At 40.7% G+C, this 25,331-nt stretch overlaps 1 protein-coding gene across 1 annotated transcript in view; it reads left to right on the top strand.

Annotated features, from left to right (window-relative positions):
* Positions 1-25,331, top strand: part of C4H4orf19 (chromosome 4 C4orf19 homolog) — an 82,858-nt gene that overhangs the window by 42,682 nt on the left and 14,845 nt on the right. Inside the window, exon 2 of the mRNA XM_068542258.1 lies at positions 22,287-22,336. The gene's annotated coding sequence lies outside the window, so the exon portion shown is untranslated. The remainder of the gene's footprint in view (positions 1-22,286; positions 22,337-25,331) is intronic.

Below are 25,331 nucleotides of genomic sequence, written 5' to 3'. Positions count from 1 at the left end.
GGATGACAGTCTTCTTTATTAATTTCTTTAAATGTAAATTACACGTACTGTAATATGATACACTAACATTCCATTTAATATAGTGGTTTAACCTATGAAAGTTTTAGTATAAACAGAAAAATGACTGCGAAAAATAAGATTGCTTTCTTAGATGAGAGAATTGTGGGTGACTATAAGGTATGGTTATATAACTTTTGACTATGAGAAGCATATCAATGTATTTTTTTTTTCGTTTTAAATTCAACAAACGAGCTCCTTCTCTGTATGCCAGATATTGTTGAGGACCTGGGATAACAAAAAAGGATGAGGGCCTATCCTTAAACCAGTCCTTGGACTCCTTGACTTGGCAGTAGTACAGAGTTTGTCCATCCCCTCCAGAGTGCCAAATACATCTGGCAACCAAAGGAAAGCTTCAGCGTCAGATACTAAATGGTAGTGCAAATGAATGTAACCTGAGATTTTGCCAAACAAGCTTACTATGGTCAGTGAGCAGTACGTTCCTTGACTTTTTGAGATTGACTTGACCAAATCTGTCATGGGAAAGTCTCTCCTCTTAGAGCTTCCATTATCCTGAACACCAGGTTACATAAATAAAGACCAGGTTAGAGAGAGAGAGAGAGCCCATGCAAGCGCACGCCAACCATGAATCGAAGACCCCTATAAATCAGTTACGTTCTTTGCATCTATTTTTAGAGAAGATATATCAAGGCACTGTTTTCAGTGTTCTACGGGTGTTAACACGTATACTTCTAACAGCTACATGGAATATATATTTATGGACGAAGAATTCAGGGCATAGAGAGATTAAGTGATTTACCAGTCACCAAGCTAGGAAGAAATCACCTTCACAATCCTCGTATTTCTCTTTAATTCGAAGTTCCATACCCGGCCCTCCCCATTTTAGTGCTGGTTTTGTTGAAGGACTCGCCATGTTCTTCCTCGGCACGTGCTAGAGAGGATGTGAGTGACTTGGCTACGCTACCAAGATTAACATTGACTTGAGCACAAATCTCCACCAGAGTGTGTAGCACTTTCCTTTTTCTCCCCACCCCCCAAGTTCTCAAGCCAAGTTTAACTCCCTGAGATGGACAAATATTAACTTTGAGGTCCTCATCACAGTGCGTGCGTCACAGGCCAGAGTCTAACCAGCAGGGAACTTTAGTCTCTTCCTGTGTCTCCTCTCACATGGACAGAGGAAGACAGAAATGCAGCCTCAGGTGTTTTTCTACAAATCGGTAGATGCTTGAGCCGCCTTGTTCTCCTTCACTTGGTAGTATCGGATTGTGTCTTTGCAGATATGTGGATAATACATACTAATTTTTAATGATCAAATAATCAAGGGAGTTCCACTATTGATTATCAGATCTCTGTATGTTTGTGTTCACAAGTCCAGACACATACAAAGAGATAACAAAAAACATACACGTGTAGAGGTCAAGGGACTGTAGCAGTTATGTAGTCCAAGCCTCTCAACTTATTAAAAAGGAAAGTAAACACCCAAAATATTATTTACCAAATCGCATAGATGTTATTTTGAAAAAGCAGTCACATGTTAGCTCTCTATATACTATTACATTTTAAATTATTTTTTGAATTTTTCATCAAAGTTATATATAGCAGGGTACAATTTTTAAAACCTGCTCGTTCTACGAGGTTTCATACGAGAAAGAACAGGTCCCAGACCCCTGCTCCTCATTTCCTCCCCCAGAAAGACCACTTTCAACTCTGCCTCCATATGCCTAATGGCAAGTAAGTATTGCCACCTCCTGCTTTTTCAGTTTGAGGCACCGCACATTAACTTTCACCTTCGAACATGAGGACTTAGCTCTTTATTCTCCTGGTCTATACCATGAGCAATTGCCATCTTCACAATATAGTTATATCTCAGTTTTGATTAGAAAAGTATTCAAAATTTACATTATTATGACTATATGTGCTATTCAGAAATGGGGCATATACTAAACTATTTTTTTCTTATCAGCACAACTTATCCCTGGAGTTAATAATTTTCTTTTTACTTGTTTATTTATTTTTGTCTGTTTGGGGTGTGTGTGTGTGTGTGTGTGTGTTTTATGTACTTAACATTCATTCAGTACTGAAATATTTGCCAGTTGTCTAGATATTCTCTGAAGGTGTTTCATGATTCTATCAGTTTCATATCAGGTGTTATGTCAATTATGTCAGTTTCATGGGTCTGAAGAAGTCTCTCTCAGAAACTGCTGACCTGCTCATCTGGACTGGTTGCTCCCTCTGCCTGGTTATCTGAGGTCTTCTGCATTACCATCCACAGAGTCCCTTTACTTCTCTCCTGTGTCAGAGCTATCTCCTAGACCTCACATCTTTTTTTTTTTCTTCCTTGCTTTATTCCTTCATTTTCATCGACCACATCCTACAGTAGCTCCCTAAGAAAAAGCATATGGAAGTTTAAAGTTATGTAAGAACTTGCCTGTCTAAAATGTCTGTATTCTATCAATACCTCACTTGACTGATAGCATGATTGCATAGAGAGTTCTCTGTTGGAAATTATTTTCAAGAAAATTTTTTTTCTTCAGAATTTTGAAGATATTGATCCATTGTTTCCTTATTCACAGTATGGCTGTTGAAAAGTATTCTAATACCAACCACCATTCCAATTCCCAGTCCTTTATACATATATAAAACTGTATTTTCTTCTCTGAAAGTTGGTTGAATATATTGAGAAATTTCACAATGATATTCCTCAGTGCCAGTTGTTTTTTTCTTTAATCCACTGCACTGGACACTCAGTGAGCCTTTTAAATCTAGAAAATCTACCCTCCAGTTTTGGGGAATTTTCTCGAATTATTTTGTTGATGTTTCTTCTTCTGTGGGTGTTTTGTTTTACTTTCTAGATCTCCTGGAATTCCTGGATTATTTATCTGCTTTTCTTATTCTTCCTCTCCTGTTACCTATTTCTTTGTCTTTTCACTCCAATTTCTTAATTTTAACTTAGATTCCTTCAGTTGAAGTTTTTATTTATGCTGTCATGTTTTTAATTCCTAAGAGGTCTTTTTTTGTTCTCTGAATGCTCTTTTTTTAACAGTATCATTTTCTTGCTTCATGAGACAACGTATTTCTCTTATCTCTATGAGTTTTTTAATAATAAATTTTGAAATTTTCTTTTTACTCCACAGTTCCTGATCTCTCCGCATTGTTTTTTTGGTTTTCTTCAGCTATTTGATAATCATTAGTGTTCTCAGATATAAGAGTAAGGAACTAAAAACTGAAGTTCCGAACAAGAATGTGAGGGTGGGGGGAAGGTTGCACTTATTGATGATGACTTTTGTTGTAATGAGCTGGCTGAGCCAGCTGTTAGGGAACTTCTAATGTCAGTGGCTTTAGGGCTTTCCTCACGTGTTGGCCAGATCCCCTAAGAAAATACCTGCAAACTCTTGCCCAACGGGTAAGGGCCTGGCTGCCAGTGTTTGTTTAGGAGATTGAGGGTGAGAAGTAGACTGGAGGAATCCTGGGATGCTTCGTGCCTATTTATTTACTCCATCCTCCTATCTTTATATGGTCCCCACCCTGAATATTGCCTGGACATCCCCTGTTTCAGAGACCCAAGGCACCTAGTGCTGCTAGAAGACAGGTGGATGAATGGCCACGAACTCAGTGGCCCTGAGAAAGCTGACCCAGAAGCTGGAAGCGGGACAGTGGGCCCCACCAGTTTTCAGGGCAGGGTCCTGCAAAGGCTCCAGGACCAGCAGCGGCAGGCGCCTCAGGCTGAGAGGAGTGGCTTCAGTCACTGAGGCTTGACTGGCACTGGAGGATGTACTTCCAAGGTGGGTCAGATGGGTTCCTCCCCATGGGGCCTCTCCACTGCGCCAGTGTCCTCACAGCAGGGCAGCTGGCTTCCCTCAGAGTGAACCACCTGAGAGACTGTTACAGAAGCAATTATGCCTTCTCTAACCTAACGTTGACAGTCACACATCATCACTTCTGCCATGTTTCATTGAACACGCAGCCTTGATTCAGTGTGGGAAGAGGACTGCAATAGGATGTGATACCAGGAGGTGAGGATCATGGGGTCCCAGCTGGGAAGCTGGCTACCACACCTAAAACCATTCTGTGATAACTTCTCATCTTTTACTGCTTAGTGAAGAGAGGAGTATTTTTAATGAAATGAAGGTTAAATAGATACCCTCTTCTGAAGTGTATCTAAGGCAAATGACTGAGGTGATATTGAGAGAGGACAAAGCAGTAATCCCCCATGGAGAGCCCAAGAAGAGTGAATGAGCACAGTGGGTTCCAGAAGAGGGTGAGGAAGGACCCTGGGTACTAGAAAAGGAAGGAAAGGAAGGGAAAGGCCAAAGGACTTCAGCCTCTCTGATGATTCAAGGCATCCAGATTTAAGTTGGAGTAATTATAGGCACCACATTTACAATTCCGAAATTTGTTCAGTCCAAAGAAACTAAAACAGGAGAATAGAGAGTAAGAGATTATTCATTTCAATTCTACAAACATTTGTGTGTTTCCTCTGGGATAGGAAAATAACATAAACATAACATAAAATAACATCAACATAAAATATTTACTGTTAAAAGTTACCCTTTGGGTCTGTGCTAAAACTCTCCAATTACAAGTTTCCCTTCACTTTTGTGTGTGAGTGTTTTTTTTGTTGTTGTTGTTTTTTGTATTTCCTGAGCAGAGATGAAATAGTGATTTGGGGAGCCAGGTAATTATCTTTCATATACTCAAGAAATCTGATTGTGACCTGGCTTGCTCGTCTTTCACTCACATTTGAAAAGTGCTTCTCTATTAGAGAGGAAGCAGCTTCATGACGGATCCATGTGTGTCCAGAAAAGGAGTCTTTTACAGTGATCCTGCCACCATCTTAACAATAAACAGTTATATTCCAGGCATTATTTTAGGACCTTTGTATGCCTTATCTCTAATCCTTATAATCGCGCTAGAAACAGCATCATCCCCATTCTACAGGTGAGGAAACTGAGTAATGTCTCTGAGTCATGTGACTGTGCTGAAGTCATTTCCTCCCTCCCTAAGTGTTAATACTCTACTGAGAACCTAATGCCCAACATCCCACCCTGGAGATTGATTAACTCCCGCAGGGCAAGTTGGGCCTGGGGTCACTGCTAATTGGAGGTTAGTGGTGTGTGCCTGAGGGAAAATTGTCTGAGAAGTGCATTTGCCCTTCAGGCCAGAACCCTGAAACCTTGCGCTGGAGCCACCAGGACTGGCTGAGGAATTTTGGAATTTCAGAAATGTTGTGAGGTGATACGAAAAGTTAAATTCTATTAAAGTAAAAACAAAGTTAATACATACTCAAAACTCATCACTTCCTAATTATTTTACTGTTTTCTGTGTTCTTGAGGGTATTTACATCTATCGTATCTGTGTGGTAGAAACACTCCGTAATGGTGCAAAACCATACATCTCTCCAGCTTTGTGTTCAGGGACCTAACATTGCTAGCTTGAAATCAGCCATGACAGAAGCATTTACACCATGGAAAGTGGCGAATGCTATAAAGTCTGGCTTGATTTAATATTTGGTTGCTTGACGACACTTAAGACTATGATGAAGAAAATGTTAATGCAAGTTAAACGTAAAGGTTTGCTGAGTCTGTAGCTTTTACATGAGGATAACCCAAAAAATTCCTGGAGGAAGTTTTCTTCCAGTATTTAAAAGCTGTTGTCTGATTCAGCAAAGAACTAGTCATTAACAACCAAGCGAAATTCCAAGAAATGTGTTCCTATTTTCACTTTTGTCTAACTTATTAACTCAAATGAAAATATCAACTAACATTCAAATCAAATCTATGCTTACTGGCAAAAGAGTCTGGCAAAACTCAGTTAAAGCATTCTGTGAAAATAAGTTGTCCCTATGGAATTCGTTATAAAAAGAAACTATTGGGGTTTTTGTTATTACTTATAAACTGTGTGCTACACATGCTTTATTTATAATAAACATTTTTTTTTCTGTAGAACCAGTTGTTAAACATTGCCAGTGCACCACTGCCTGTGGGGTATAATTGATCTACAAATTTTGCACCTGCTAGAACCGCAGAGCAAAATTCTTGCATTCCCCCAAAGCACTGGCACAATTTTGAACATAGTTGAAATAGGAATACAATTTTTTATCCCATTGTTAAAAAAGAGACGCTAAAAAGCATGCCAACTTCTTCTGGTGTTAAATTTTCTACATTAGTCCACCAGCGAGAGGGAATGCTGTCAAGAAATCTTCAGACTACCCCAAAGCAGGTTACAAATAAATGTCTCCTCATGGATTTTGTTGCCATGCATACATGTACCTTTTTTTTTTCTAATGAAGATTGTAGGATCCTTTTCCAGCTATCTCTGGTTTAAGCAGCAGTATTTTTTCCCCGAAAGACAGTAAGTTAATACACTTTATGTATTACTATATCAGGCTAAGAAAACATTAAGGATTGAAAATTTGGGAATTTAAGCCAGTCTGATATTTACTTAGTTGAGTGAATTAAAAGTAGGTTAAGAGCTTATCAATTTCTGGTTTTGTTTTCCTTCTACCCTGTACCACTCTCTAGAAATACTCTAGAAATCTGTGGATTGTTATGCATATTTTTACATGCTCAGTTACTTAAATCTACTTTAATTGGTTTTGGACTGTTTCCACAAACTGGGTTTTCCATGTTGCACTCCACACTGTGGGAAGTGGGGCTGGCTGTTGATTTTAGCTTACAAATAAGCAAATTTCATTTGACCAAATTTTTCATTTTCTTTGAGCAAACTTTAATATGCAAAATTTTGAAAACTGCCATCCTTCCTACCTTAATCTTATGGACATCTAATATTTATTAATGAAAAAAATGAAGGAAGGAAAAAAACAATAGCTAGGGACACTTCCAATATTTTCTGGAAAATTGCTTACATGCGATTAGGAATGCTTAAGTGGGAGAGATAAAAATAATAACTGGGCAAGATATATCTGACTCAGGTTTGTACAGGCATCTTGATGGAGACAGATGATGTCTGCAGAGTTCTTGGTTCCCTTAGAAAAGTAGGTGGATTGCCAAGTAATGGTGGGAAATACTGACAGTGCACGTTTTCTGGGTGATTATTAGGCAGCATTTTTTTCTGGTTTTGATGTTAAGAATATGTCAGGTTCTTTATTTTCTTGGGATGTCCATTTTACCTAACTTATCAGAACTGATAACTGAAAGGAAACCTTGAGGAAGTTTTTGATCTCTTGGGATTTTGTTGTTCGTTGGAAGAGAAGCAATGTTGGTTTTTGGTATTTGTGTGTGTGTGTGTGTGTCAGTGGCATTTAAGGAAGCAAGATGAAATAGGTAGTCTGTACAGAAGTACCTGTCTTTTTTTTTTTTTTTTTTTTTAACTTTTGAAGATCACTGGTCCAAGAAACATACAATTTAAATCCAAGGTCATTTGGCTGCAGTCTGAGCAGAATAGATAGATAATGCTTTTCCTGGAGGATGAGTGCACACACTGATGTTATAGCATCATGAAGTCTAGGAACTTAAGTCACAAGAAACCATGTCCAGGAAGCTCCTGGGAATCCATTCTAGTGTGGCCACAGTTGGGGTGTCTTCTGATCCTCGAAGCCATTCCTTGAATTCATCTCCTTTTAATCAAACCATACTGCCCTGGATCTAGTAATATGAGGCCAAACGTTTAGGGCCAGCTGGTGAACAAATACTTATTGAGCTTCCACTACATGCCTGGTGCTGGATTGAGCACCAGGCAGTTTCCTTATGCGATTTACATTCTAGCACAGAACAGCCTTAGAAGTGGGTGAAAATTCTTTCCTTTATTCATCTAAAATCAGTCGAATGTTTGTCAAGCACTCTGCTACACACTAAGGATGCAACTGTGAAAAATTCAGACTCCCTTGTATGCGAGGTATGGCAGGTACTGTGGGAGTTCAGAACCAGGACCACTAGTCCAGCCTGGGGGATCCAGGACACTTTTATTTCTGGAAGAGGCCGAGATGTAGTGAGAAGTCAGAGTCAGCCAGATAACATGAAGAGGGCTTTCCAGGGAGGAGAGAGCTCAGGGCAGTCCCAGTAAAAACTCCCAAAGTGTGAAAGAACTGAGGATTTCTCCTCATTACCCATCCCACCACTGTTTGGGGGAGTTTTGCAGATGGGGCACGGGGGCCACAGTGATACCAAGAGCAGGAGAGGGAGGAACAGGAAGTGGGAAGGGGTGTCGGAAGCAGATTCCAGTGTCCCTTTTCCCCTCCCTCTGGGTCTTCCCTGAAGTGCCCTCCCACCTCTGTCCAACTCTGCTTGTTTTCCTGATCTTCTTTTAGGTCTGCCATGGGTGCCTGGTCAAAGATCAGAAAATCACTTCATTTTGAATCCACATTTGCTGTGAACTAAAAATCAGTATTTCAGCACATGTGCTTTTTCTCACAGTAACTCTGAGAGATAGGAAAGGGACATCATCATCGCCACTTTATGAAGGAGGACACTGGTGTCCTGGGACATCATCATCGCCACTTTATGAAGGAGGACACTGGTGTCCTCTGCGTGAGTGACTTTTCTGGGTCCGCAGTTAAATGTGACAGTGCCAAGACTGGAGCCACATATCCTGGGACTTTGGGTCCCAGTCAACAGAATGTGGCAGCTTCAGGGTCAGTCAGAGCTCAAATATTGGTGCTCCCACTAGCTCACTAGAGGATAAAAGGCAGATTGCTGAACCTCTTTAACCTTTGCTTTCTCCCCTAATAAATGGGCTTAAAAATAGTATCTACCTCCTAAGGTGGTTGTGAGGGTTAAATGAGATAATGTACATAAAGTGCTTGATGCGTAGTAAGCACTCAGTAAATATTATAATTCCATTATGAATAATAGGTACTAAATCAGATTCTGTGGTTACAAAATTGAATGAAACACAGCACCAGCCAGAGAGACAGACATCTACATAACTGACCACAAGGCCAAGGGATAGACTCTAAGTAAGCAGTTGGCATAGATGGTTCCATTTGGAGATGGGGACCAGGGGTCCAGAAGGCTCCACAGAGCAGATCGTAATGGCACTTTGACCCGGGAAGTAGAATTTCACTCGCCTTGAAAAGGTGAGCCCAGCTAACGAGACACAATTGTATTAGTTATCTGTTGCTGTGTAACAAAGTACCCCCTCCCCACCCCCTGCATTAGCAGCTTAAAACAGCAAACATTTGTTATCTCACAGGAACCCAGGCACAGTTTAACAGGGCACCTCTGGTTCAAGGTCTCTCGTGGGGTTATAGTCAAGCTGTTGGCCAGGGCCGTGTTCATCTCCAGGCTGCATATGAGCTAGAGAACCTGCTTCCAAGCTCACTCAGGTGCCCATTGGCAGGCCTCCAAAGACCCACTGCCAAGTTCACTCACATGGTTCTGGCATGGCTTGGTTCCTCCTCATCTACTTTGTTCATCCTGTAGAGCCAGAGTCAGCACTTTTTCTGTAGAGGGCCAGAGAGTAAATATTTTAGGCTTTGTGGGTCATACGACATCTGTTGCAACTACTCAACACTGCTGTGTAGCTCTAAAGCAGCCATAGACAACTCATAAATGAATGGGCATAACTGTATTCCAGTAAAACTCTACTTAGCAAAAACAGGTGGCCTGACCCCTGCTCTAGATCTCTACAAGGACAGCAGCATGGTGTAGCAAAAATAATACTGGCAGGGGACTTCCCTGGTGGTCCAGTAGTTAAGAATCCGCTTTCCAATTCAGGGGACGCTGGTTCGATCCCTGATTAGGGATCTACAGGAGGAACAAACTAAGATCCCACGTGCCGCAGGACAACTAAGCCTGCACGCCACAACTACTGAGCCCATGTGCTCTGAAGCCCGCGTGCCACAACTAGAGAGCCCACGTGCCACAACTACTGAGCCCACGTGCCACAACTACTGAGCCCATGTGCTCTGGAGCCTGCGAGCCACAACTAGAGAGCCCGCGCACCACAACAAAAGACCCCTTATGCCGCAACGAAGATCCCACGTGCCACAACTAAGACCTGACGTAGCCAAATAAATAAATAAATAAATACATAAATAAATATATTTTTTTAATAAGTTAAAAAAAATAATACTGGCAGTCACAGCCTCTCAGGGCTGCAGTTCCCAATCTGTAACACGTGGGCTAGAGTAATATTTTCTCAGGGCCTTCCCACCCCAAAATGCTGTGACTCTAATCTTTATTCACAGCAGTTTAATAGCCATTTATTTGTTCCTATTGTCTCTCTCTACTAAGACTAGTAGCTTAGCCAGGGTGTCAAAACACTTCATAAATCTCACTGTAGAATGGGAGAAATTTAGCGAGGAACAGCTTAATTGACATGTTCAAGTCCCTCCTTTAATACATGTAGTCTCAGTCAGTCGTGGCGTGGCTGGCCAGCTTGGGGCAGAGAGTGATGGCCTCTTGGCAGCAGGGCCCTTGCCTGCCTACACAAGAAAAGAGAGGCCCACGAGCTGGAGGACCAATAGCATCATAATAAAATCTGCTGGTGATTGATTGCTTACCTGTGCCAATACCATGTATGCAATCCATGGGATAACAGCTCTTAGGTTCTTAAGATGCATATACTTAAGGAATCACAAATAGTGGAGTCTCTACAACAGGTACATGAGAGTTGACTCCCTGCCCTTGAAAATGTCCCTTGAAGTAATTGCACAGAAACCTGTCCCTAACTTTTCTTTTTTGCATTACACTTACAGTTAATATACAACCTGGTTTTTCTAGAACAACCATAATGTCAGATCAAGGTCACTCAGAGGTTGAAAGAGGCCTGGATTACTTTGCTGTTGTTTTCAAGGCTATTCATATATTAAAGAAGTAAAATAATGACAAAGCAGGATTATGAAAATTGAAGGATATTTTAAATGCTTATCTGTACAAATTTGCAATATTGCACACATGCATAAAGGTGATAAAATTTTCCTATTCTCAAGGTAAAGTATTAGTTCATAGGGAACTGCTGGTGATTTACTAGGGAAACGTGGGGCTGAAGTTCAAAGCTGTGTGATGAACATTGTTTTCTTTCAATCCTGTCCGTGTAGCTCTGGGCGTATATTTGGGGATACTCGTCAAGAGTCTACATTGAGGCCCTTCATGAATGGGAAGCCCAGGTTAGTTGACCTCCTGTGTCCCATAGTCCCACATTTCCTACCGGCCCCCATGATGATAGGCTTGATGACATGAATCCTGTCATATTGAAGACTTTATGGTGTGAATAAAAAAGCTTGAACTTTGAATCCTGGCTCCACCATTTACTAGTTGTGTAACCTTATATGAGTTAGTTAAGCTTGCTAAACCAGTCTCCATATTCATAAGATGGAGCTTGTAATGCTTATGTCACAGAGTTGCTGGGAAGAAAATGAAATAATGAGTGTCAAGTACCAAACACATACTGGATATTCAAGTGTCAGATACCATCACTACCACCACCACCACACACACACGCACACACACACACACCACACACACATACCAGATCCAGAGCCCAAGTTTGGGTTTTGAACATCTGTTGAGTGTAACTACACTGCCTTCCTGGGCCCAGTGAAGAGTCCTATGCCCACAACTTCCCTGAGCTCCCGTTCACAAGTGAACTGACAGCCCCACAGCTGCGGTGACTTGGCCCCCAGGCTCTGCCTTCATTTCATCCCCTCACCTGCCCTTGGTAAATGAAGGTGTGAGAGACAGCATGCAGCTCTGAGACACACTTCTTAGGCCACTTATGTGAGAAAACTAAGACGGAATAGGACTTTATAAGTAGAAAAGGTAATATCCAAAGGGCATTGGAGCACCTACAGTTTACAGGATGACTGTCAGCCGTTTCTCCTGGGGTCCCTGCTGTTAAGAGGGACGCACCTTAAGCCTCTGCCTGGGAAGAGCTTGTGCCGCAAAGAGAGAGAAAAAAAGATTAACTTAATAGAAGTTAAAAATTTGGGTCTGATTTCCTGGCATCTATTGTTCAGGGTCTTTAAGTGTTCGGGAAAAGAGGATTTCTGCCTGTATAGGTAATTGCTGGGCAGGTTTCCCTTGGTCTTTTACCTGTATAGAGCTCTGAATTTGAAGAGCGGTGATGCCTTGCAGATCCAGCATTTCCTGGTTTATGATGGAGAAACAGCCTCCTGGCTGTCTCTAATGACTGGGTCCTATAGATCATCTTTACTTTGTATCAGAAGAAAATTAGGAAATGGAAAGGCAAGAAAATCAAAATCATGTCACACGTTACAGTTACGTAAAGTTTATAGTCAGCACCATGGACATTGAACTTGGAAACTGCAAGGAGGGTAACTTTACTGAAAATGGAAAGTTCCAAAAATGTTAAGCGATAGAGAAAAATGGTTAATTAGCTGGCATAATATATCTTCCGTTATTAATTATATAATAATTAATTGGAATAATTTGCAGCCATTTTAAAAAATCATCATGGGGACTTCCCTGGCGACCCAGTGGTTGAGACTTCGCCTTCCAATGTAGGCGGTGTGGGTTCAGTCCCTGGTCAGGGAGCTGAGATCCCACATACACAAAAATAAACTCAAAATGGATTAAAGACCTAAATGTAAGGCCAGACACTATCAAACTCTTAGAGGAAAACATAGGCAGAACACTCTATGACATAAATCACAGCAAGATCCTTTTTGACCCACCTCCTAGAGAAATGGAAATAAAAACAAAAATAAACAAATGGGACCTAATGAAACTTAAAAGCTTTTGCACAGCAAAGGAAACCATAAACAAGATGAAAAGACAACCCTCAGAATGGGAGAAAATATTTGCAAGTGAAGCAACTGACAAAGGATTAATCTCAAAAATTTACAAGCAGCTTATGCAGCTCAATATCAAAAAAACAAACAACCCAATCCAAAAATGGGCAGAAGACCTAAATAGACATTTCTCCAAAGAAGACATACAGATTGCCAACAAACACATGAAAGAACACTCAACATCATTAATCATTAGAGAAATGCAAATCAAAACTACAGTGAGATATCATCTCACACCGGTCAGAATGGCCATCATCAAAAAATCTACAAACAATAAATGCTGGAGAGGGTTTGGAGAAAAGGGAACCCTCTTGCACTGTTGGTGGGAATGTAAATTGATACAGCCACTATGGAGAACAGTATGGAGGTTCCTTAAAAAACTAAAAATAGAACTACCATACGACCCAGCAATCCCACTACTGGGCATGTACCCTGAGAAAACCATAATTCAAAAAGAGTCATGTACCAAAATGTTCTCTGCAGCTCTATTTACAATAGCCAGGACATGGAAGCAACCTAAGTGTCCATCAACAGATGAATGGATAAAGAAGATGTGGCACATATATACAATGGAATATTACTCAGCCATAAAAAGAAACGAAATTGAGTTATTTGTAGTGAGGTGGATGGACCTAGAGTCTGTCATACAGAGTGAAGTAAGTCATAAAGAGAAAAACAAATACCGTATGCTAACACATATATATGGACTCTAAAAAAAAAAAAAAAAATGGTCATGAAGAACCTAGGGGCAAGACAGGAATAAAGACACAGACCTACTAGAGAATGGACTTGAGAATACTGGGAGGCAGAAGGGTAAGCTGGGATGAAGTGAGAGAGTGGCATGGACTTATATCTACTATGAAATGTAAAATAGATAGCTAGTGGGAAGCAGCCACATAGCACAGGGAGATCAGCTCGGTGCTTTGTGACCACCTAGAGGGGTGGGATAGGGAGGGTGGGAGGGAGGGAGACGCAAGAGGGAAGAGATACGGGGACATATGTATATGTATAACTGATAAACTTTGTTATAAAGCAGAAACTAACACACCGTTGTAAAGCAATTATACTCCAATAAAGATGTTAAAAAAAAACAAACAAAAAAACAGGTATGCAGATGGACATAAACTAAAACAAATCCTGGGAAAAAAACTGAGCATCTAACACAGGTTAGATTGCTATGATTACAGCTGGCTTTTTTCTGCCCTTTTCCCAAACTTTGTATATATTTGTGCATGTGTGTGTATAATCACATCTATTTTATATAATATGTATTTTACATATAAATATGTACACATACAAACATCTTTTTTTAATGAGAAAAGTTCTTTAAGCATTTGGAAAAGATTGGAGATATTTATGAGCAGAGCAGCTACAAAAGAAAATAAAAGTTTTTATACTTAAAAAAAAGTACTTAGACTTTGTACCAAGGACTAAACTTTAAAATCCATCGATAGATGAGTGAATTTTACACTTTATACTGCAGATGATCGTGCTTTACTGAAGTAACTAACTAGGGTCGTTCTTTTTTTCCCGTAGAGATTCTAGATATCAATCACGGTTTTGTTTTCCCTTGGTTTAAATGGCATTCCTCTTTGATCATTACTTCGCACTGGGAAAAGATATTTCCTTGTGCAAAGTAGTGGTTAGCTTCTCATAACCTCAGACAACAAAGGGCCCCTGTGTGAGGACGAAGGAATTCCTCTTGGAATACAGGGAAGGCCCCCAGCTGAATCGTATCCAAGGAAGATGCTGCAAAGCTTGCAAAGCTAGTTCGGAGAAAGGAGCCCAGCTGGAGATCTTTTCTTTCTATTCAGATATTGGCCCTGCTTGAGGGGTGGGGGTGGGGGGAAGCCCATAAAAGGAAACCCGAAAACAAGCCTGAATGCATTTACAAATTACAAGGAAAAGTTAATTCTGGCAAGCAGCCTTGGTGCCAACTCAGGCTTATCATGTTTAGAATTTAACGCCACTTGGGGAGAAACTTTGTGTTTCTTCTCATGGAAGTTAAAGAAGGCAACAAAGATGGGCTGTATGGTGTAAGTTGTGAATAAAAGCCTGTCTGTGGGTAAGTCACAGGCTGGCTCAGCCCCCCTCGGCCACCTCTGCTCTTGGCCCACCGTGAGTCCCACGTGTTGCTGCCATTTATTATTGTGAACTGCGAATCTCATCAAGCCGGGCCCTGAGCATGGCGTTCGCAGCCCTCCTCTACCTAACTCCTGTGGGTTTATGTGTGACCATGCTTCCTTTTCCACCACCCACAAGCCTCTTCCCCTCCAGCCACCTTCTCATGCCCTTCAACTTCTCCTCGACCTTGGGGAGGGTTTCTAGAATGACACGTAGTACCTGCGGGTGGACGCTGGCATGTCCTGGGCTTTGGGTAAATGCCAGTACCCTTCCCCCTTCTTCCCTTTGCCCTTCTTTGAACTTAAATTCCTCTTCCTCTCATAGGTACTAAAGTTCCTGGTCAATGATAGATCCTTTCGCAAAAGCCAGAAATCAGGGCAGTGATGAGAAGAAATGAGAGGTGAGGAGAGTCAGCCCTCTTCTTCATTGAGGGCCCCTCTTCACCTGTAGATTAAGAATGACGAGAAGATTAGCCACTGCCATTTTTGTGCTTCTGCTACCTGCTTATCCTGATCCATGCATTATCTATAAACCTCACATCTGAAAAAACAAAGGCCCAGAGAGGTTGAGAGATTTGCTTGAGGCCACACAGCTATAAGTAGTGGAGCTAAAATTCAAACTCAGGAGTCTCTGAGTTCTCCAGAACTCCCCTCTTTTCACGACACGAAAGTGCTTTCCCAAAGGCTCAAAGACTATTAGTCACCAGCAACACTTGCCCCCAACATCTGTGGTCAAACAGTATCAGGACATGTAAGAAAGACCCGTTTCTAGTTCCAGCGGTGGCTCCAACTGAAAACTAAACTTGGAGTAAAAATTCCACTCCATGTACAGTTAAATATCAAACTCAGCAAGGCTCTACTTACTAATAGACCCACGGAATGTGATCCCTTCAGGGGTTTGATGTACTTGAAAACACCGTAAAAATCACCATTTAAGAACCTGTAGACCAGTACCATCTAACAGAATTTTCTGTGATGAGAAAAATGTTCTGTGTCTACCCTGTCTGATACGATAGCCACTAGCTGCATATGACTTTCAAGCACTTGAAATGTGGCTGGCTGATGTAACCAAGGAACTGAACTTTTAATGTACTTAATTTTTAGTAATTTAAATAGCCACCTATGGCTAGTAGTTACCATATTGGGCTGTGTGGCTCTAGAATATTCTGACAGGTTGATTGCTGGTCCCCACATTTTCATGATGCTTTGCCTCTAAACTCTATTATGTCACTGGATCGTAATTATTTGTTTTTGTTTTGCCCACCCCACCAGGCTGTAAGCAGTTCATCCTGCTAAATCATCTCTTTTTAGCACATGACCTGGCCCACGGTACTAGGAATTAAATAATTATTGTAGGTTAAATAAATGGATGGGAGTCAGCTTTTTTCAAAAGCATCATTGTTATTGCTTGCTATCATCTGGTTTACCCTTTCTCATGACTTTGCTCTTAGGACTAAATTGGTTCCCAAATCTTCAGATAAAGCCCAGACTGCTTACTCGTGAGCACATCTTTCTTTCCTCAAAGGAAATCACTTCTTTCACTGATTATTTTGGTTATTTGCCTCAGTTTCTCTAAATGAATGTTTCTATTACCATTTCTTGACTTTTTTTTTTTTTTAAGTGTTTCAGACATTATATATTCCAGTGTGGTAAAAGGTGGTTCAGCTTCCACCCCCTGCCCCACCACACATAAGAAATGTTCCCACTCCCTGCTGAACGCCCCCCTCCAGTTTTAGTTAGATGAATAACTAGTATCTATTATAACTATGTAAATGCAGTTCACAGCTAAGCCAGGTAGGGAATTATAATTATATTTCCTTTCCTGAACATCTTTTTCTCTGGAGGTAACAAATGGCTCATTTTTTTCATCTGTTCAGTATTCTACATCCTTACCACTGATTGGACCCCAAAGTCTTTCCCTATTGTATATATCTTTCTCTTTGGGACACTTCAGTGATTCTATCAATTTCATCTCTTAAAAGAAAACTGCCCAGAGCCTTCTCACCTTCTCCAGTCAGAATGAGCTGTCCTCCAGGCTGTGCGCATTGCTGGCATTCTGGGATCTCCCCATCACCATCGTCCTGGGGATTACTTTTTTCTCTCTCCTGTGTTTAATGCCCTATTTCCTGTATTCCTTGCCTTCCGCTCTTGGTTTGCTACCTCATTTGTTTGTTACATCTTGTAATAGTCTCCTTCCCAGCAGGGGAAGGTATATGAATGGTAACATTTTTGAGACTTTTCTTATCTGAAAATGTCTTTATCGTACCCTCTCACTTCATTGGTAGTTTGGCCAAGTTTAGAATAGTGTGTGTGTGTGTGTGTGTGTGTGTGTGTGTGTGTGTGTGTGTGTGTGTTGAAGTCTAAAACCATTCTGATCCCCAGCTCTTTGTATATGATCAGTTTTTTCTTTCTTGAGGCCTGTAGGAGCTTTACTTTTATGTCAGTTCTATTTAATTCTTCATGTCTTTATCTCCTTTGCGAATTTATATGAGATTTCCTCATGTTTTTCTTCTAGACTCTCCATTGAAATATTCATTTTTGCTGTCTTGTTTTAATTTCCAAGAACGTTTTATTGTTGTTCTCTCATTATTTTTTTATTGAAGTATAGTTGATTTACAGTGTTTCAGGTGTACACTCAGTTATACGTGTGTGTGTGTGTGTGTGTGTGTATATACGTTTTTAGATTCTTTTCCATCATAGGTTATTACAACATACTGAATATAGTTCCCTGTGCTATACAGTAGGTCCCTGTTGTTTATCTATTTTATATATAGTAGTCTGTGTCTGTTAATCCCAAATTCCAAATTTATCCCTCCCCTCCCTTTCTCCTTTGGTTTGTTTTCTATGTCTGTGAGTCATTTTCTATTTTGTAAATAAGCTCATTTGTATCATTTTTTTTAGATTCCACATATAAGTGATATATTTGTCTTTGACATTTCACATACAAGCAATATCATATGATATTTGTCTTTCTCTGTCTGGCTTACTTCACTTAGTATGATAATCTCTAGGTCCATCCGTGTTGCTGCAAATGGCATTATTTCATTTTTTATGGTTGAATAGTATTCCGCTGTATGTATGCACCACATCTTCTTTATCCATTCCTCTTTCTATAGACATTTAGGTTGCTTCCATGTCTTAGCTATTGTAAACAGTGCTGCAGTGAGCATTGGGGTGCATGTATCTTTTTGAGTTAGAGTATTCTCCAGATATATGCTCAAGAGTGGGATTGCTGATCACATAGTAACTCTATGTCTGGTTTTTTTGAGGAACCTCCATGCTGTTCTCCATGGTGGCTGCACCAATTTATGTTCCCACCAACAGTGTAGGAGGGTTCCCTTTTCTCTGCACCCTCTCCTCCGCTGAAGTCTTGAACCCCTCAAAGTCATCCACAAGGGCTGGGATCAACTTTTTCCACACTCTTGTGTGTGTTGATATCTTGACATCTTCCCGTGGATCACAGATGTTCTTAATGGCATCTAGAATGGTGAATCCTTCCCAGACTTTTCAATTGACTGTGCCCAGATCCATCAGAGCAATCACTGTCTATGGTAGTTATAGCCTTTCAAGTCATATTTCTTAAATAATAAGACTAGAAAGTCAAAATTACTTCTTGATCCATGGGCTGCAGAGTGGATGTTGTGTTAGCAGACATGAAAACAACATTAATCTCATTGGACATCTCCATCAAAGCTCTTGGGTGACCAGGTGCATTGTCAATGAGCAATAATGTTTTGAAAGGAATCTTTTTTTCGGAGCAGTAGGTCTCAACAGTGGGCTTAAGATAGTCAGCAGACCATATTGTAAACAGATGTGCTGTCCCCCAGGCTTTGTTGTTCCATGTATAGAGCACAGGCAGAGTAGATTGAGCATAACTTTTGAGGGCCCTAGGATTTTCGGAATGGTAAATGAGCACTGGCTTCATCTTAAAGTCACCAGCTGCGTTAGCCCCTAATAAGGGGGGCAGCCTGTCCTTTGAAGCTTTGGAGCCAAGCATTGACTGCTCTCTAGCTATGCCGTCTTAAACGGCATCTTCTTCCAATGTAAGGCTGTTTCATCTGTGTTAAAAATCTGGTGTTTAGTGTAGCCACCTTCATTAAGTGTCTTGGCTAGCTCTTCTGGATAACTTGCTGCAGCTTCTACATCAGCACTTGCTGTTTCTCCTTGCACTTTTATGTTATGGAGATGGCTTCTTTCCTAAACCTCATGAACCAGCCTCTGCCAGCTTCACACTTTAATTCTGCAGCTTCCTCACCTCTCTCAGCCTTCACAGAATTGAAGAGAAGTAGAGCCTTGCCTTGGGTTAGACTTTGGCTTAAGGGACTGTTGTGGCTGATTTGATCTTCTACTCAGACCACTACAACTTTCTCCGTATCAGCAATAAGCCTGTTTCACTTTCTTATCATTCGTGTGTTCACTGGAGTAGCATTTTTAATTTCCTTCAAGAACTTTTCCTTTGCATTTACAACTTGGCTAACTGGTGCAAGAAGCCTAGCTTTCAGCCTGTCTGAGCTTCTGGCATGCCTGCCTCACTAAGCTTAATCATTTCTAGCTTTTGATTTAAAGTGAGAGATGTGTGACTCTTCCCTTCACTTGAACACTTAGGGACCATTGTAAGGTTATTAACTGGCCTAATTTCAATATTGTTGTGTCTCAGGGAATGGGGAGGCCTGAAAAGGGGAGAATGGGGAACAGCTGGTTGGTGGAACAGTCAGAACACACGAACATTTATCAATTAAGTTCGCTGTCTCACATGGCTGCGGTTTGTGGCACTGCAAAACAGTTACAATAGTAACATCAAAGATCACTAATCACAGATCACTGTAACAAATATAATAATAATGACAACATTTGAAATAATGTGAGAATTACCAAAATGTGACACAAAGACACTCACAAAGTGAGCAAATGCTGTTGGAAAAATGGTGCCAATAGACTTGCTCAGCTCAACGTAGGGTTGCCACAAACCTTCAACTTGTAAAAACAAAACAAAACAAAAAACATGCAATAGTTACGAAGCAGAATAAAACGAGGTGTGCCGGGACTTCCCTGGTGGTCCAGTGGTAAAGAATCCGCCTTACAATGCAGGGGATACAGGTTCGATCCCTGGTCAGGAAACTAAGATCCCACATGCCACGGGACAGCTAAGCCCACGCACCACAACTGCTGAGCTTGCACGCCTCAACTAGAGAGCCTGCATGCCACACACTACAGAGCCCACGCACTCTGGAACCCGTGCACCACAACTACAGAGCCCACGCATCCTGGAGCCCGTGTGCCACAACTAGAGAAAACCCGCACGCCACAACTAGAGAGAAGCCCATGCACTGCAATGAAGAGCCCACGCACCGCAACAGAAGATCCCGTGTGCCACAACTAAGACCCAATGCAGTCAAAAATAAATAAATGAATAATAATAAATAATAATAAAACAAGGTGTACCTACACTGTAATCCAAGGCAGAAAGTGATCAGAGCCATCCAAACAGTTAAAGATTCCGTGGAAATTAAAAGAATGGAGTAATTACCTTTAGGTGGGATTTTTTTTTAATCTTCGTGGAGTTTTGAAGGATCAATAGAATTCTGCAAAATACCAATGGGCGTGGAGGCATGCCAACTGGGGGGAACAATATGTGCAAAGGTATAGAAATAAGAAAAAGTGTATATAGACATGTTTAGAAAACAGTGAAAAATCCAGGTTGGCTGGAAATAGTAGTGGCTAGAGGAATTTCAGGGATAATCTAGGAAGGCCAATTGGTACCATATTGTGGCAGGTCTTGAATGCTTAGCTGGGGACATTAAAGATTGGTAGGCAGTGCAGAGCCAGTTAAGGCTTCTTAAAGGAGAGTGACTTGTTGAGAGCTATTCTTTGCATGCCTGGCTCCATCTCATTCTTTGGGTCCCAGTTTAAATGCTCCCTCTTCAAAGGTCCATCCCTCACTCTAAGGAGGTTCTCACTTGTAACTCCGAATTGCCACATCCCGTTGGTTTCCTACAAAACACTTGTAGGAAAGTTGTAATATCTGTCTACCAACCACATGGCAAGTTGCAAGTTCTTTAAACACCAGCCAATCCAGAATATTCACTCTCTCGCACATAGGGCTGTCATTCTGTAGGGCACACAGCATGGTGTCCCATGCACTGCAGTTTAGTGGTGCCTGACACACAGTAGGGGTTGAATTATCTGGTGACTAAATAATACCCCATCCTTTCCTGACTTCTCTTTGTCACATTCCCTCTGCCTAAAAGGCCCTCCCTCCACACTTCACCATCATCATTTTTCTATCTGCCACAGTTCTTCCCATCTTTCTATGAATGCATAGTTCAGGTGCTGTCAGCCCAGTTACACAACCTCCCAATCCTGAACCCCCTCAGCTCTTGTGTTCCTTTGATGGCATTATGTGCACCCTGCCTAATATTTTAGTGATTTGTAACCTAACCTTTTCTTGTCTCCTTGCCCTTCCCAATAGATGGCTAGCTCCCTGAAGGCCTGGACTTTGTCTTTCTCGTGGCTTCCTTTTCAAATAATATTTGAGTTGAATTCTAAGTACTTGGTAAAAATTAAGAATAACATTTATGTGACATTTGAGCAATGTATTAGATTTCAAGGAATTATTAAACAGTAAGAAGTAATACTGAGTGAAAAAACATTGCTGACAGAATATGAAATTGAATTTCCAAAAGGATATAACCATTCTAATGTTATATGATAAATTTAAGGCAGAATTCATTATCCCAAAATGTAGTTTACTTGGGAGTGGTCTAAGAGCATTTCTCTAAAAAGTTTTGTCTATGTATAGTGAATTATTCTAATAATCACAGAGAAGTTGGTAAAAATCTGAACATTTGCTTTACTTTCTCAAATTCTATACCTCGTTATTTTCATTATAAGCAAAGCTATTTTCTAAATTAAGTATTTTATTGAAATAGTATGCATATATTCATTGAAACTTTGATTGTTTAATATGTCTCCAAGAAGTAAATTCCTTGAATTATTTTTCGGCTTAGTTGAAACCTTACCCATCAGAGAAGAGGTGTATTGTCATGTAATGTTTATCAACAGCAATAACTAACAATAGCTTCTGGTTATTGAACAATTCCAACATGCCCAGCATGTGACAAGCAGCTTTCCTGTTGTGCCATTTAAATCTCACTATATGTTATAGGTGAAACACTGACATTTGGGTAAATTGTTAATTGATCATTAATTGAGTATTAGGAGCTAGGCTGCAAACTCAGGCTGGCAAATTTCAAAGCCCTTGCCTGCCTGGGCTAAATGTTCTAGGCCAGGAATTCTGTTCCCACACATCACTGCCTGGGCCCCTCAGGAAATGCTTTCTGCTGTGGCTTTCAAGATGCAACTTGGCTGTGAAAAGGAGGCAACTTGTAGACCTCAGTTTTGAACTTTCTTTTTTTTTTTTTTTTTGGTTGCAGGAAGAGAAGTTAAACTTCTAGAGAAACCTAATGGACAATCTCCACAACAGGTAAGCTGTTCTTTTTTTTATGCTTTGGGAAGAAAGTCTATTCTTTCCACTTTCCATTACATTTTCTATTATTCGGTCTTCCACTACAGTTCTTATTACCTGAAACATTAAAGCCAGTAGACAGAGCAATCCCCAAAGTCTATTCTTTCTGACTCATTCAGGTTTGAGTAGAATTCTGTTATTTCCTTTTTACTTTTGTTGTTTAGGGGATACAGTTCTAAAACGGGACAAACGGTATGACCCATACAAGTCTTCACACTGAAAGGTTTACAATATGGGGCTGAATCAAGAAGGCTGAGTGTTACCTTGTTTGAGCTCAGCTAGAAACGTGCACCTCAGGCCACTCCCAATTTTTCACCATTCTGCACATGCCCAAAAATGACCCCCAAAACACAGCAATTATTCATCTGGGACTTACAATTAAATTTTAGCCAGTAGATAAATTCACAACTATGGAATCCACAAATAATGAGGACCAATTGTACACATAAAGCACGTGGATTAACACCTGGTACATAGGAAGCTCTGTGTAAGTTTGCTGTTTTTACCATCATCTTCATTATTCTATGTTATTAAATATCCTGAGGGTCTTAGACACCTTTGAAAAGTTTTAGGCCCAGGGAAATGATAAGATTCAGATTTATGTCTTAGATCATGTGACTTCCATGTGGCAAATGTATTATTTTAGAAGACACAGGTGGATGCAGGAGACAAGAGGATTTTGCAGTAAATTTAGGTAAGAAAAAAGTGACAATGTTTTAGGACAAGGCAAGGGTAGTGCACACGTAGAGAAAAGAGTGGGCTTACTAAGAAAGAGAGTGTAAGTGGTAGCATCCCCTGGAATGTGGTCCATCACCCATTATCTGCTCAGCTGTGGCCACAAGTCTTCTCCAATCTTTTCCCAAGATTTCTCAGGTGCTCCTTGCCTTATGTAACATGTTGCATGACACAGTTTAATCTCATACTTTTAATACTCTATTAGTCATGTGTTTATATGTCTGTCTTCCTTGCTAGACTGTGAACTCTTTTCAGCCCCCTGGAATCGAGTTCAGTACCTGTACATAATAGGTGCTCAGGAAGTATTTGGTGCATGAATGATGGGTGGTGAGCCCTTTAACAAACTGCAGAGATCTCTACCTCTTTGTGTCCTAGTTACTAGCAGAGTGTCTTGTCCTCAGTTAAGTGCTCAGGGATATTTGAGACCTCAGAACCATGCTCAGTCTTTTCAAGTGCAAAAACTATTTTTACTGTACTTCAAAGAAACATTGGTGACCCAATTCTGCACATATAGGGTTTTCTGCAAACATGGGACAATCTGTTTTTTCTTGTCCTCTGACCAGTCCATGCTTCCAGCCTTGAGTCCAGAAGCACATTTATAAAATAAGGTGATTGGGTGGTAGGATGTTCTCTAAGATTCGCCGAGGTTTGGGCATCTAGGATACTGGGAATTACCCAGAACTACTTCATTGCAAGCATCCAGCCCTGAGCTGTGCTTGCTTTTAAAGCTATCATTATTTATAGCTTTACAAGACTATATTATATAAACGTCTCTCCACGTCGCCTCCTCTGCAACTTCCTCATCATTTCCAGAACTTAACTTTTTCTAAATGCTTCAGGTTTCTTCCAGACTTCTTCCACCTCCTAGATAAGGCTACTTATCAACATTGGAGACATACTGTGTGTTGGAGGCACGCCTAATTCCCATGGGGTTTCAGGGAGAATTTGGTCAGAACATCACCCATTTCTGTTCACAGTGTCTAAAAGTCATTAAGCCAGTGGTTAAATAATATTCTCATAGACGATGGCCATGAAGATGAGAGCAGCCCACATTTACTAAGAACCTACTACTTGCCAGTCATACTTTGCCAAGCCCATCACGTGTGTAAGCCATGTGATTCTCATAGGAACCCTGCACAAATAGATGTTACTGTTTCCCCTGTCTAATGGTTGGCAAAGCTGAGATTCAGAGAAGTCAAGCAGCTTACTCAAGATCATCCAGCTTAGAACAGGCCAGTCCAGATTTTGACTCCAGAGCCCACTCCCTTAATTACAGTAGACAGACTGTCTTCTGCGTCCTGGATCTTAAAATTCTTCCTCCTCTTCTTCTAAACCCATATATGATTTTATACATGTACTTTGACCAGTCCTTCTGTTAACGGGGCCGTAAAAATGAAATCAATCATGCACTAATGCAAGAGTGTCTCGGATGTTTTTAAGCAGATCCCCTACTAAAGATTGGTGACGCTGAGCTTCCAATCAGCCAGAGTCAAGATCAGCCCACCAAGCTGAGTTGAGATGAGTTTTGTCAGATGATACAGTTACTATTATGGTCAAGAGTATGAAGGAAGGGGGCCACTGAATCCCACATGAAAAAGACATAGAACTGTACGTGTTAAGTGAAAACACATCATCTTCACTTCAAATTTTTTAAATCCTCTTCTCAAATAAACTCTGTTTGTACCATCTGAAGATTCTCCAAAGTGTACTTGTTCATATTCCCTGAAACTAAAAAACACCCAGAAGGTCATGGCCTGCCCCCATCTTCAGTTGGGTCTGAATCTTGGTGCTGTGGTCATTTATCCCCGATAATGGTCTGGTTTGGTTTGGTTTTCAATGATATGGTATATTGGTTCATCAGTGAACAAGATTCTACCCAAGTAGTAGCATTCAGGGTAAATACCTAATCCCGTATCATTGATGATAAATTGTCATTTTAAGTGAGATTGTGTACGTGATTAGATGAGCTCTCTATAACATCTCTTTCACTTCAGAGCTGTCTGTGATAATTTGCGTGACTTCCTCAAGGCATACTTCAAAAGCAGTTGATAAGCACATGGTGATATCTGGATTACCGACTCTAAGAGTTTTAGATATTTATCTTAAACTGTTGAAATTAGAGACTCACTGAAGGATTTAGGGGCATATTAAAAATAAACTTCCTGCCACTACATTGATAATGGGGAATGGGTTAATATGGCCAGGTGCCCATGTGAAT

The sequence above is a fragment of the Eschrichtius robustus genome, chromosome 4 (genome assembly GCF_028021215.1).
Source record: "Eschrichtius robustus isolate mEscRob2 chromosome 4, mEscRob2.pri, whole genome shotgun sequence".
NCBI classification, from domain to species: domain Eukaryota; kingdom Metazoa; phylum Chordata; class Mammalia; order Artiodactyla; family Eschrichtiidae; genus Eschrichtius; species Eschrichtius robustus.
Note: the sequence above shows the minus strand (reverse complement) of the source record. Positions and strands in the feature narration are given on the sequence as shown.